Source organism: Dermacentor variabilis, chromosome 2 (genome assembly GCF_050947875.1).
Source record: "Dermacentor variabilis isolate Ectoservices chromosome 2, ASM5094787v1, whole genome shotgun sequence".
Classification (NCBI taxonomy): domain Eukaryota; kingdom Metazoa; phylum Arthropoda; class Arachnida; order Ixodida; family Ixodidae; genus Dermacentor; species Dermacentor variabilis.
In genome coordinates, this window is record NC_134569.1 from 109,738,590 (window position 1) to 109,751,587 (window position 12,998).

General features: G+C 43.4%; 1 non-coding gene across 1 annotated transcript; it reads right to left on the bottom strand.

Moving 5' to 3' along the window:
- Positions 1-10,432: 10,432 nt before the first annotated feature.
- TRNAL-UAA (transfer RNA leucine (anticodon UAA)) lies at positions 10,433-10,516 on the bottom strand. Its single transcript has one exon. It is a non-coding gene; the product is annotated as a tRNA-Leu (tRNA).
- Between the last annotated feature and the right edge of the window lie 2,482 nt (positions 10,517-12,998).

The following is a 12,998-nucleotide window of genomic DNA, read 5'->3' on the forward strand; positions in this document are numbered from 1 at the left end:
TGTGTGTGTTACATTGTATGCTTTAAAGAAAAAAGTTGGGATGATTTGTCTGAGTAAGGAAGAAACATTCCCTCAACGAAGTTGTTGTTCGTGTTCTGCAGCTCGTGTTACGTGAGAACCACCTGGAAGACAGACACCTGAACCAAATTTACTGAGCATGTAACCAATTGGGCGATATATATAGATGAGCGACAGCTCTTTTTGGGGCATTTCAAGCGCGGTTCGCGCGTTTTGCTGTTCACTCGTGCGAAAGTGAATCCAACCATCACGGCACCCAGCTCATTCAACATTCAAGAACCACATAGCGTTATGCTCTTCAAGGCGATCTATACAAAGTGAAGAGAATACAACCGCAGGAGTGCCGTTAGATTGAAAATAACAGCTCGAGTGTAGCGTATCTTCCTCGCGTGCTTACGATAACTGTAGCATTAAAGCGCGGCTGCGAGATACCGATGGCGCAATGCGCCACGCGAACGCGCACAGTCGATCGAATATCTTAATCGTTATCGTTCGTGTTCTCGGTTGTCCTTTGGAGCCGGAGGACTATTTCAAGCTGTCTTCTTTTTTTCCCTGCGTGTTCCTAGTAATAAAAATGAATGGGGCACTTTCGGGGCCGATTCGGAAACCGCTTGAACATTTCCGTAGGCTTCCGAACACTTGCGCCAAGAGCTGCGGTTTACGCGTCGCTTCAATTGTGAAGGGATAACTTCTTTTCGCGGGGGACTGCGATTTGCTTTTTAAAGCAGGCCAAGACAAAACGGCCGCTCATTTATGGTTTTATTGCGACAGCAATTATTTGGAAACTCCAGGCGAATTCCGGCCGTCGGCGTCGCTGCGATGGTCTATATCGAAGACCGAGGGCGATAACATCGTCGCTGCACGCCGCATGCTGTATGTGCAATTGAAAGCGCGCGAAGGTGAGCCGTCGATGGTGGCTCAATCTTGCACGCGGAGGAAAGCGGGGAGGAAGCGCGCCGACTTCCGTCGCGCGAATACCACCGAGGAAGGAGGGGGAGGGGGACCCTTCTACTCCGGCGTTGAAGTTCGCGTTGAAGCGAGAGGCAGCACGACGGTCACTTCGCTCGCTGCTGCTGCCGCGCTACTCACACCAGCGTTCTGACAGCGAGTGTCCGAAGCTCATCGAGTGCTATTAGTTCATGTTTGCTTGCGCCTGCTGACACCATCCTTGTTATTTCACTTAGTAAGCGCATGTTTGGAAGTTTCCACGGCTGATAAAACCACTATCCTTACTTCTTACAGCTGTCTACTAATTTGCTATCACGATCGATGCTTCGCTTTTCGGGTGAAACTGCAAATTTCTTTCTAAAATGACTTAGATCAACATTAATTCGATTTTCTTCTTTTATTTCAAGGCGAGCTCAACATATAGGTGACGACCTATATTCATATACGACTTATTTTCGAGTAAATATACGCTGTTGCCGTACTTTGTGGTGCTCTCTCTGGGCTATTCTTTCTTATTTTCCATGTAAAAGCTCTACGAATATCTGAGTAATGACATGCCAAAAGAAAAAAGAAATTGCGATGACTTGTAATGTTTTTTTTTACTTTTATTGCGCTTATCTCTAAATCGTGGGAAACCACCTTTCTCTGTACCATAAAGGCCTTCAAGGCGAGATAATTTGCTAATCCAAAGTAGAGCTACGCCCTGCGCCACACGGCTGAGATCAACTCCATAGCTTTACGACACCGAAATATTTTAGCATCGGTGCCACAAAAGGGTGAGACTTCTTCCGCGGCCCGACGCAAACTCAGATCGATTGTTACTCGGCGACGCTGCGACAGGACGTCCAGACACGGCCAAGAACCGCCGATCCAGTGTTCGCCGGCGTGGCTAGCTCGCCCATATAGCAGGGTGGGAGAAAACACTCGTCCGCTCAGATGAGCCACATCAGCAGCGCCGGTCCCTTTCACAGGAGCGCCTTCTAAGAGCTATACTGCTCAAATGAAACTACAGTGCATGTACTACCAGAAGACAAAGCTAATCTGGTTTGTTCATCTATGGAAGAAAATTGTTTGTAGAGCTCGGGGAAAAAAACAATATATATAGAGCAAAGAAAATCTTGAAAGCAGTGCCTTATCGATCGATCAGCATTTTCGACCCTAGCGCTGAACGAGATGTTCGCATTGGTTGCACTCCAAAAGGAGCGCTAACACAGCCCTCGAAGAAAGTAGAGTATAGGATTTTCCTGAGTTCTACTCTCCTAATAGCTTTTGTTTATGCCATCATAGCGTTGTATTCAATATCAATGCTCACAATATAACCGAATTCCTCACCTCGATCTGAACAATAGAAGGCAGTAGTTACTCGAATCTAAGCCGACACCCAAAATGCCGGAATTGCCGAATGATATATCTTCAAGTTTTATCAAATTTAATCTATGTGCCGTACCAAAATTACCGACCCTTCCAGTCCGTGAAGATGGTCGAACAGCGCAGCTGTGTTATTTACACCGAGTGTTACACCATGCAAGTCAAACTTTGCAAGCAGTATATATTGTAAATCATTTGTTTCACTATTCTCTCACCTCATTTTCCCTTCTGCGTGCTTCACATGGTGAGCATGATTTAGGAGTGCTTTTTCTTTTTGCGGTTCTCCTATTTTTTTTTTTTTTTTTGCGCGTGAGGTTTCTGATTGTGTTTTGCCGTGGTTCTTTTTTCGCGTGCGAGTTGCTTCGCCCCTTTCTTGCGCGCCAGTAATGAGAGAAAGGTGTGGCTTGAAATGAAAACCATCAGATTGTTTTTTTCTCTTTATTTTGTGTGTAATGTTGTATTTGCTTGGTCTTGTGTTGCCTCTTCTGCCGCTCGATCTTGAGTTGTCGTCTTTTTCTCTGCACTGCTCGGTGTGCCCCCTCTGCTTGAAGCGCTTTGTCTGGAGATGTTGAATCTCTAATTGCTTGCTTTTGAGTTGATGGCAGGTAACGGCGTTTACGTTTCACAATCACAGAGTTGTGCTTCAAATTTAAATATGTTCGTCACGCAATAAGACAATGAATGGCTCACACCCCCTTAAGCAGTGGCTCATACCCCCGTAAACGCGGCCTCCCCGTTACGAAAACAGAAGAGAAGTGAAATTCTACACTGGGAATGACGAGCGGCAAACGGAACCAGCTGTGGAGGAAAACCACGATGTTCGAGCCATCGTTGATAACGATAGTTTTAGCGAACTCCGACAACGACGGTACAGGGTCCGCGTAAACATCTTCACTGTAAAACAACCGTATAGTCCCGGACAAATTAAGTGCGAAAGAGTTATAACGCTAATTATGCAACGCATTACCTCGTCTCTAATTTGCCCGCTTAAATGGTATGACATTCTAGAAGAGTTGACTGTTGGGCTAGTTGGTCGTCCATATTCGAAGAGGCAGCTTAGCGCAAATAAAACCACGGACACAAGGAAGACAGACAAGGACAAGCGCTACTCACAACTGTTTAACGGAAGGAAGGATGGTGCATATTATGCACCATCCTTCCTTCCATTAAACAGTTGTGGGTAGCGCTTGTCCTTGTCTGTCTTCCTTGTGTCCGTGGTTTTATTTGCGCTAAGCTACCTCTTCAAAAAATGGTATGACGTCAGCGCGATTTGAGGTTCTGCGCTAGCTTTAGACCTGCACGGTATTTTGCGCTCTCGAGCTTACGTAACTCGTGAGGTGTGTTCGAGCTTATGCTTTCCCGTCTGCCTTTAATTCGTCTAGGAAATAACTTTTGTGGGGTTGTAAAAGCCAGAACTGCAATTTGATTATAAGGCGCGAAGTAGTTAGAGGTCCCTGGTTAATTTCAACTCCTTTGCATGATTTAACGTGAACGTGAACAGGATGCGAACGCTCTTCCATTCAGCCTCCCTCAGAACGCGGCAGCAGCGTCAGTGATCGAACCGGCCACTTGGAGCTCAGTAGCGTAACGCTGTAGCCACTAACGCGGCGGATCAGAGTACTTTTCGTCCACCGAGATCATCGAAAGTGCTTTAGCTGATCGTACGTGAGAAAATCAAAACCACACTGTCGTCATATCAAATAGCCACTTTGTGCCTCAGTGGACTGCCCTCAGTTCTCTCTATTAGGCAGTTCACTGAGGCACAAAGTGGCAAGGGATCAACCGACATCGGCGCATATTACGAGGGCAGGATATTTGATGTGACGACAGTGCGGTTTTGATTTTCTCATGTAAGATCAGCTAAAGCACCTGCAAAAAGTACACTGATCCGCCGCGTGTATATATATATATATATATATATATATATATATATATATATATATATATATATATATATATATATATATATCACTTTCAGCACTTTCAGTGTGATGTGTTACCGAAATTTTCTGTCATCAACCCTGATTAGGAAATTCTGTCCCTCGTTATCGAAAACAAGGTTGTGGTGGTCGTATATCGCCCTCCAAGCGGAAATTTGAAATCGTTCTTCGATTTTCTTGACCTTTTTTGTCCTTTGTAAGTGAAAACAAACACGATGTCATTTTAGGAGGTGATTTTAATATTAACCTCCTTGCAGATAACCCCACAAAAAAAAGAATTCCAAACGCTAATAAATTGTTTTGCCCTCGTAAACGTGATATGCGATCCTATACGTGGTATATTGCAGACTGAATCACTACTTGATCTACTTATAAGCAAAATGCACCTTCCTATTCTGAAAGCAGGCGCAATAAATACTGATATCAGTGACCACCGCGGCGTTCTTATGTGCGTTCCGAAAAGCAAATTTCCTAATACAAAAAAGATAACAAGTTATTTCAAGATATGTCGACAAAAAATCTGAACAATTTCAAAGAGAAAGTTCGTAATCATGACTGGAGAACTGCTCTTGAGGAAACAAGTGCCGAAAAGGGTTATGTTTTGTTTTTAACGTTTTTTGTGTATATACAACGAGTGCTTCCCTTATAAGCATGCAGAGGAACAAATGAACATCAGAAAGCCATGGATCACACCTGAATTGCTGAAGAAAATTTACAAAAGGGATAGGCTACATAAGAAGTTTGAAAAAACTCGAGACCCTGATAGGCTTAAGGCTTTTAAAGTGTTTAGAAATAAACTGACGGCGGAAATAAGCACTGCACGTGATCAATATCTCTGTAACCAGTTTTGTTGCTCGATGAATAAGTCGGGTGAATTATGAAGGAAATTGAATGGGCTTCTAAACAGATCTACAGGCCCAAGCCCAGTAACAAAAATTCATACTCAAGATAAGGAACTCACAGGCACTGATTTAGCAAACGCATTCAACAGCTACTTCACAGAGATAACTAGTAATTTCGTTGATTCTAATACTCTTCATATAAGAAACGAGAAGTCAATGTTCTTAACACCGACATCAGAATCAGAGGTTATGTCGGTTTTCATGGGGCTAAATAATAGCAAATGTTGTGACGCAGACGGGATTCTGATAAAACCGGTGAAGTTTGTGATAGGAGACATAGCAGAGTGCTTAGAGAGAGAGAGAGAAGTTTAATGATATGAAATGCTGAGAGGTCGGCCTGAGGTATATTCCTCTAGCCAGCTACTCGGCATTGGGGGAAGGGGAAGAGGGAAAGAAAGAGGGAAGAGGTGCATGATGGGTGATGAGTGCTTAGCTCACATATATAACCTTTGCTTATCTCAAGGAACACTTCCGGGGCAAATGCAATTCGCCAAAGTGAGCGTATTGCACAAAAAAGGCAGTAAGAGTGATTTTACAAATTTTAGACTGGTATCCATACTACCCGTTTTCTCAAAATGATTTGAAAAAATGGTTCTTACTAGAATAACAAATTTTATCGAACGATGGAATATCATTCACGGCGCGCAGTATGGCTTCCGGAAGCATCGATCAACACAAATGGCACTGTTAGAACAAAAAGAATTTATCCTGCAATCGCTTGAAAATAAAGAAGTAGCCATTGGAATATACGTGTATTTTACGAAAGCTTTCGAATATTTAAATCACTCTCTCCTGCTAAAGAAACCTGAAATGTACGGATTCCGCGGAACGGTTCCATCACTACTGACGTCCTACCTTAGTGAGCGCAAGCAGTACGTGTATTTAAATGGCTGCTCTTCTAATATGTTACCAATTTTTGCCGGCGTACCTCAAGGGAGTATTCTGGGCCATTTTTGTTTAACTTATATTTGAATGACATTGTTAACGTCGATCCTATGGTGAAATTTATCATTTATGGTGATGATGTGACACTGTTATTCTCTGCAGAAAGTACGGTCAGCTGATTCTGAGAGCGAACAGAACGCTTGTGGAATCAGATACATGGGCGCAGCTTAACAGATTGAAAATAAATGCTAGTAAAACGAAGGCTGTCACATACCGTGCGAAAAACAAGAAAATTAACATTACCTCAGACATTAAGCTGCAAAACTCAAAGGTAGAACTAGTAAGCGCAATTAAAATACTTGGAGTATATTTCAGTGAATATATGACCTGGGACATTCATATCGACCACGTTGTGTCAAAACTGTCTTGCATCGTTGGATTGACATAAGCCAACAGATACATTCTACCGTCAAAGGTTAAGCGTTTATTGTACAATGCGCCATTCTACTCACATATGAAATATTGCCAATTAGTTTGGGGGGACACAACAAAAGGTAATTTTTAAAGAATCGTGATATTACAGAAAAAAATGTTACGAAATATTGAAAACGTCCCCATGAGTCACCCTTCCCACCCTCTGTTCTTGAAGTACTGTATAATGAAAATAGACGAGCTATATCCGCATTGCCTGTGTTCACGTTATGAGCTTGAAGTAAAAAATAACAGCTTTCCCTACTACGGTTGGCATCGCTTTCTAAAAGAACCACACCTTATGAGAATCGAAACACACAGCCATGACTAATCAAAACGGGCAGAACCGGATATGGATAACGAATGGTAAACAGAACGCTAGCGCATTTGCTAAATTTCTGCCATAACAACGGTGTCACTCCCGAAACAGCATCGAACCAGAAACTGAAATTGTTCTTCTGTGGCAAAGCTCCTTTCCCATGACAGAATTTCATGTGTTTTTTTCATCTCTGCGCATGTACGCTATACGCATTGCAATGTACCAATGTACTGTTTCATACTACACAAATGTGTGCCGTTTTATTTTTCGTCTTTTCCTTGATTATGTAGCGCTTTTTTTCATGTTTGCACGTTTCCTTAAACATTGGTTTATCACGCAGTTAGCAAACTTTTCATTTATATAGTTACTTATTCTCACTGTTATCGACAAGTTATTGCTGCATTTCTATTACTATTTGTTTGTGGTTTTTATGTTGCCATGCGAAAACTTCTGTTTCTTCTATTTTGTACTCCGGGGAGCTGGGAACTAGTCAAGCTGACTTGTCAGCTTTTTTTTCCCGCACTCCCTCACTTCGTGAGTGAAATAAAGGCTATTATTATCATTAATATTAATTACTTTTAATTAGTGACGTTTTTAATCATTGCTTGAATCGCAAACATATCAATTGCAATGTTGTATGGCACCTCAAATAACTTCCGAATCACGCATTTGTTTAGTGCTCAGCTTTGCCTCGTTAGTGTTTCCGAGAAAAAAGCAAAAGCTCGCGAAACATCCAAAATACGAAATGGATACGCGCTCGCGCGCCGATACTCAAGCGCTCCCAAGCGAATAGCCACGGATACACGACTTTACCAGCGGCTCGATACAGGCCTTCACGCTATGTGATGGTCGCGGCATCAAGAGAACACGCCGCTGAGGCATTGATAAGCGTAGTGGAGCCTTGTACAATGGCGGCGATAAGATAATGCAGCTGCATATCTTTCAATGGTTGCTTGTAGGCGCTTGAGTAGCGGCGTGCGAGTGCGCATCTATTTCGTATTTCGAGCATTTCGCAGGCTTTTGTTTTTTCTTGGAAAAAACAACCAGAACCACTTAAGCACGAAATAAAGAACCTTACAGGCCCTATGACAGGGCATAAATTAATGGGGGCATATTAAAGAGTAAAGGTATAAAAAGTATAAATTTCGAACAGGAACAGTGCTATAAAAAGGTTACTGTGTTACACAATATCGAAGGCGCAGGGAATACAAAGCAATATCTGAAGGCACGCAGCACTTGTTACTGTTAACAGAGCAAAAGGAATACTGTTTATGAAAATAATATACAACATTGCAAAAATGTGCGATCAAATACACTAGATTGGGCACTCGTGAACTGTATTAGATGAAAAAAGCGTGAGTAACTGAGAGCGGAACGTGTCGGGATTAGATATGGAGGCTATGTTATCAGGGAGGTCATTCCAGAGACGAATGGCACGAGGTAGTGGAGATGAATTAAATGTATTTGTTTTACCGTATATGCGTATGAAACTGAACTGATTATGTAATCTGGGTGAAAAAGAGTGGGGTATTTGCACTTGTAACCGGGTGCGTTTATTAGGGTAAATATATTTGTGGAATAAGCACCGAAGAGCGATGTTGCGGCGGATAACTAACGTCGGCAGCAGAAGTGTAGTTTAATTTGTGCAATGCTTGAGTTTATACCGTAGTGACGTGATATGAACCGGGCTGCTCTATTTTGTGTCATTTCCCATCATATTTTGTATCATATCAGAAGAAAGAGTGCGTTTTTAGTAGTTCCAATGCACGAAAGCTCTCTTTCTATGTTTTATCATAAAAGAAAGACTTGTAGTGCTTCCAGACAAATGCTTATTATTTGTTGTATAACTTACGGCAAACGACTTTTAAAATCGTGGTTATCTATCGAGAAAAAGTGGTCGAAATATGCGGAGTTTTAAAGAATTCCGGCTATGCGAAGAATTCTTTAGTGGAAGAATTATAAAAAGGCCTAATGCTTGTAAACAGCAATATGAACTGAAGCAAGGGTACTAAATCCTCTGAAAAACCCACTATAACTACCTTGCCCCGAATCTTCATAAAATGAAAACTTACATAATCTGTTAGGAGTGAGGTTCGAACCCCCGACCTCTTACGAGTACTAGAGCTTAAATCCGGCGCTTCAGGTAATTCGGCCATCCTGATTACAACCGCAGCGGTGGTTTCTACACTGTTACCAGCAGTAAACGCCAACAAGGCAATTGATCTCTCATAGTGAAGTGGGCTTGTGCCTGTTGAAAGGTGTGCGTATTTCGCAATCTAATATGCGATATTCTACCTGCTACCATAAAAGAGGTGTTTAAAGCACAGCGCAAGGAAATCTAACGCAATACTAGACCGTCAGCATGAATATCGGACTATCGTATCAAGCCGAATGAACTAGCCGCATGAGTTTTCAATATAGGTGTCGACATTGGCTAGGAATATTTTAAAACTAAGTCAACAGTTTCATTTGGTTATACAGTTTATGGTTGTAATTCGAGTGTAAGGAGCGGCAGACTCTAGATACTGAGCAATTTTCGCAATTACGGTAACCAACTTTCTAATTATCAACAATAGGTGGCCAGAGCAAATTAGTACTTTGGCGCTCGTCCTCGACACTACCTACCAGAACGATTAAATTTTTGAATAGCGGATTTCATGTGGGAGAGCTACGCGAACAGTTAGTTCCCCTTGGCAAGCTCCTTGAAACCGAAACTGTCTAGAAAAAGAGCGCCTGTGTCGTCGATGGCGCCGCCTCCTCCCTCCCGCATTTCGTAACGTCTCCGAGGTCACCGCCGGTCCCGCCCCCGAGCAGCTGGCGTTATCTCCTCGCTGTGTGCGGCGGTGGCCTAGCGCTTCAATGCCGGCAGCCCGCCAAATTTACTTCGTCATTCCGCCGGGTGCCGCGTGTCCACTTCCATTGACGAAATGCCGTTTCAGGGGCCCAAGGGAATGACGAAGTAAATTTGCCGGCCCGCCGGCGTTGAAGCGCTAGGCCAACGCCGCACGCAGCAACGAGATAACGCAAGCTGTTCGCGGGACCGGAACGGCGGTGACCTCAGAGACGTGACGAAAGGAGGGAGGAGGGGAGGCGACGTCGACGACACAGACGCTCTTTTTCCAGCCAGTTTCGGTTTCAATGAGCTTGCCAAGGGGAATTAATTGTTCGCGTAGCTCCCACATGAAATCCGCTATTCAAAATTAAATCGTTGGGATAGGTAGTGTTGAGGGCGGGCCCCAAAGCACTCATTTGCTATAGCCGCCTATTGTTGATAATTAGAAAGCTAATTACCGCAATTTCGCAAATTACACACGTAATTACGGAAGTTGCTCTGTATCTAGAGGCTTCAAATCCGTACGCTCGAATGGTAAGCATAACGTTACCGTGATTTATAGTTTTCTAAATTTAAAAGAATTTCATGCAGCTAAAAAAAAAGCACCCTGTAGATAGCACAGAGCGTATCCTTTCTAAGAGCACCTTCAAATTTTACGAAACATAAGCAGAACTTGCAACAACGACAGGCAGGAAACCCGGATATGTAATGCAGACCAAAAAGCTAAGAAAAAAAACAATTTAAATTTTGTCAGAAGTGGGGTTCGAACCCACGCCCTCTCACGAGGACCAGAGCTTAAATCTGGCGCCTTAGACCACTCGGCCATCCTGACGACGACGGCAGTAGCGATCATAACGTGCATTCCAGCTGTAACAAGGATTGCGGCTTTGACGTCATTCATGAGAACAGCTGTTGCGCGTGCCCAGGTGCGAGTTTTCCACGTCTGCGCTTGGCCGCACAAATGCCAAGGCGTGCGAGAGCCGCTTTTAGCCACGTTCTCCAGCAAATGAACAAAATAAGATACGCGTGATCGCGCTGTACAATCGGCGTACGACGTTTTGCGCACTGTCCGATGATCTAGAGATCAGCCGAATGTTTACAAAGCCCCGAGCATGGCAGCCTGGTACGTGGGATTCCAGCTGATATAAGAACAACCTGGTGTTGGTAGAGATTTTGTCGGTTTAGTGATCCTATAGTGCTCGGAGATTCAACTCTTTCTCGGAGCCCGTGGTCTGCAACCGTTTTCGCCCGTACTAACTTTGCCTATAGCCATGTTTCTTTTTCTTGTTTTTTTTTCAACAGAGACTCAGTAATTGCTTTCTAAAGCTTGAGCTCTCTGTAAATGCGGTTTCGTTTTCTCTGTTTATTTTTTTTTTTTTGTCTTGATAAAAATGGGGACTCATCTACAACAGCAAGCAGAAGCATATTCGACTGGGACAGAAAACTACACTTGGCAATAATTTTTATTGAATCCATGACATCATCCCAATAATGAGTGAGCCTAGAGCTCGCGCCGTAACAAGAATACGAGGTCTTCAACGTGGTGCCTTGTTAAACGCTTAAGCTCAATGTAAATGGCAGCCGCTGTTGTTGCGGGGATATAAACCCAAAAAACCGCGTGCGCTGGAACACAAATCCAACAGCACAACCAAAGGCTGAATGTGTGCTTTTTTTTTTTTTCGTGATCGTATACTAGCGAAAGTAGGTATTCAAGGTCCATTGGATGCCAAGCAAACGGTAAACGAAAATTCTTCGTAAGACGCCAAAAATAAAAATTCACAAGTGGTGTTTTCGCGCTTCAACTGTTGAACCACCCATTTTTACGAAACGACGGGCCATTAGTATACATCAATGCTTCCAGCATATTATGTACCACGTCATTTTGATGTCATTTCACACCTGTACTTTACTTCGCGCCAGAAGAATGAGGGAAGGCTGCAAGGATCGGGACATAGATGCGCAAAAAAAAAAAAAGAAGTGCACACCACGGTGCTACAAATGTGTGCAATATTTATCACGGGGGGCGTTCCAAGCCCTGACGCATCTTTCTCCATAAGAACTTCTACTCATGGTTCACTGACCACTCCCGTGCCCTCCCTTTCTCTTCGTCTTTTATCTTCGGACATGATAATAGACAGCTTTAGAATAGCCTTGGCATGCAAACGTAAGCACATTACGCACGTAAATAATTAACGTCGTCCTCACTGTGCAATGCTGCGTAAGCAGTTGGTTTCCGCGTGGTATCCGTACGCTACTTTAACGCACGCTGTTATTTGGCGAACTTAACGTGTACGTACGTAATACGTGAGCTAAGAAATAGCGTTGTGAAACATGGCGAACCTTGTGGCTCGCGCTATAGAGGGAAGTAATTGTGATGTCCGCGCTCTCGTTATTGTTGACGACCAGTAACTGTAGAAATGAGCTTTCATTTCCTGTAAACTCACCCGACACTCTAAATTATGAGTGCATAGCTCATCAAATTTCTGAAATCTTTCTGTGATTACGACGACCGTCGGTCTGGCGAGAGGCGTCGGCATAGAAACGACGGTATGGTTGCCTAGCTTGGACTTGTTTGGCACGAGGCCCCAGGCGGCGCGCTTTGCTTTAGCCATTTACCTCCCGAAATATTTTTGGAAGAACATGCGCAAATTATCAATTTTCAGCGTTATATGGAATCAGCACAATAAGTTAACAAAACACATGCATTCAGAACAATATACCGGGTGTTTAAGCCAACACTTTCAAATTTTTTAAAGGTTGCCTGTGGCAGATGGCGCAATGTTAGAATTCATGAGCAGCCCTACTCGTAGAGGCGGACATTACTTGCCCAAAATGTTTAAATGCGCAATCGACTAATTAACAAAAATTCATAATTTAACCTTTTAACTAATTACCATATGGCCCGTATTGCAAAATTTACAAATTCTAGCCGTGGAGTTCGCAACGCGGATCCACATGGAACGAATTCTCAGAATGACACCAGTTTCGAGATATTAATTGCCGAAACTTTGCGGAGAAATGCGTTGACGTTCCAGTCCAAGCCCCTGTGAGAAGTTCCTTCCAAGCTAAATTGGCCCATGCATCATTGTGCAACAAACTTCGGCAGTGAACTATCTTGTCGTCCCAGTGCACTCCGTCACTGACCGCCGTGGCCAGAATGCAGAAATTCTTCACGCCTCGCGGGTGAAGCCCTTATCGCCCCGTTTAAGTGTTCCCTAAGCTGCGGCCATGCTGGTCACTTTCATGGCGGGGGGAAGTTAGTGTAAGTACTATTAAAGTGCTTCATCGTTTTCATATGTACATAGCCATCATCA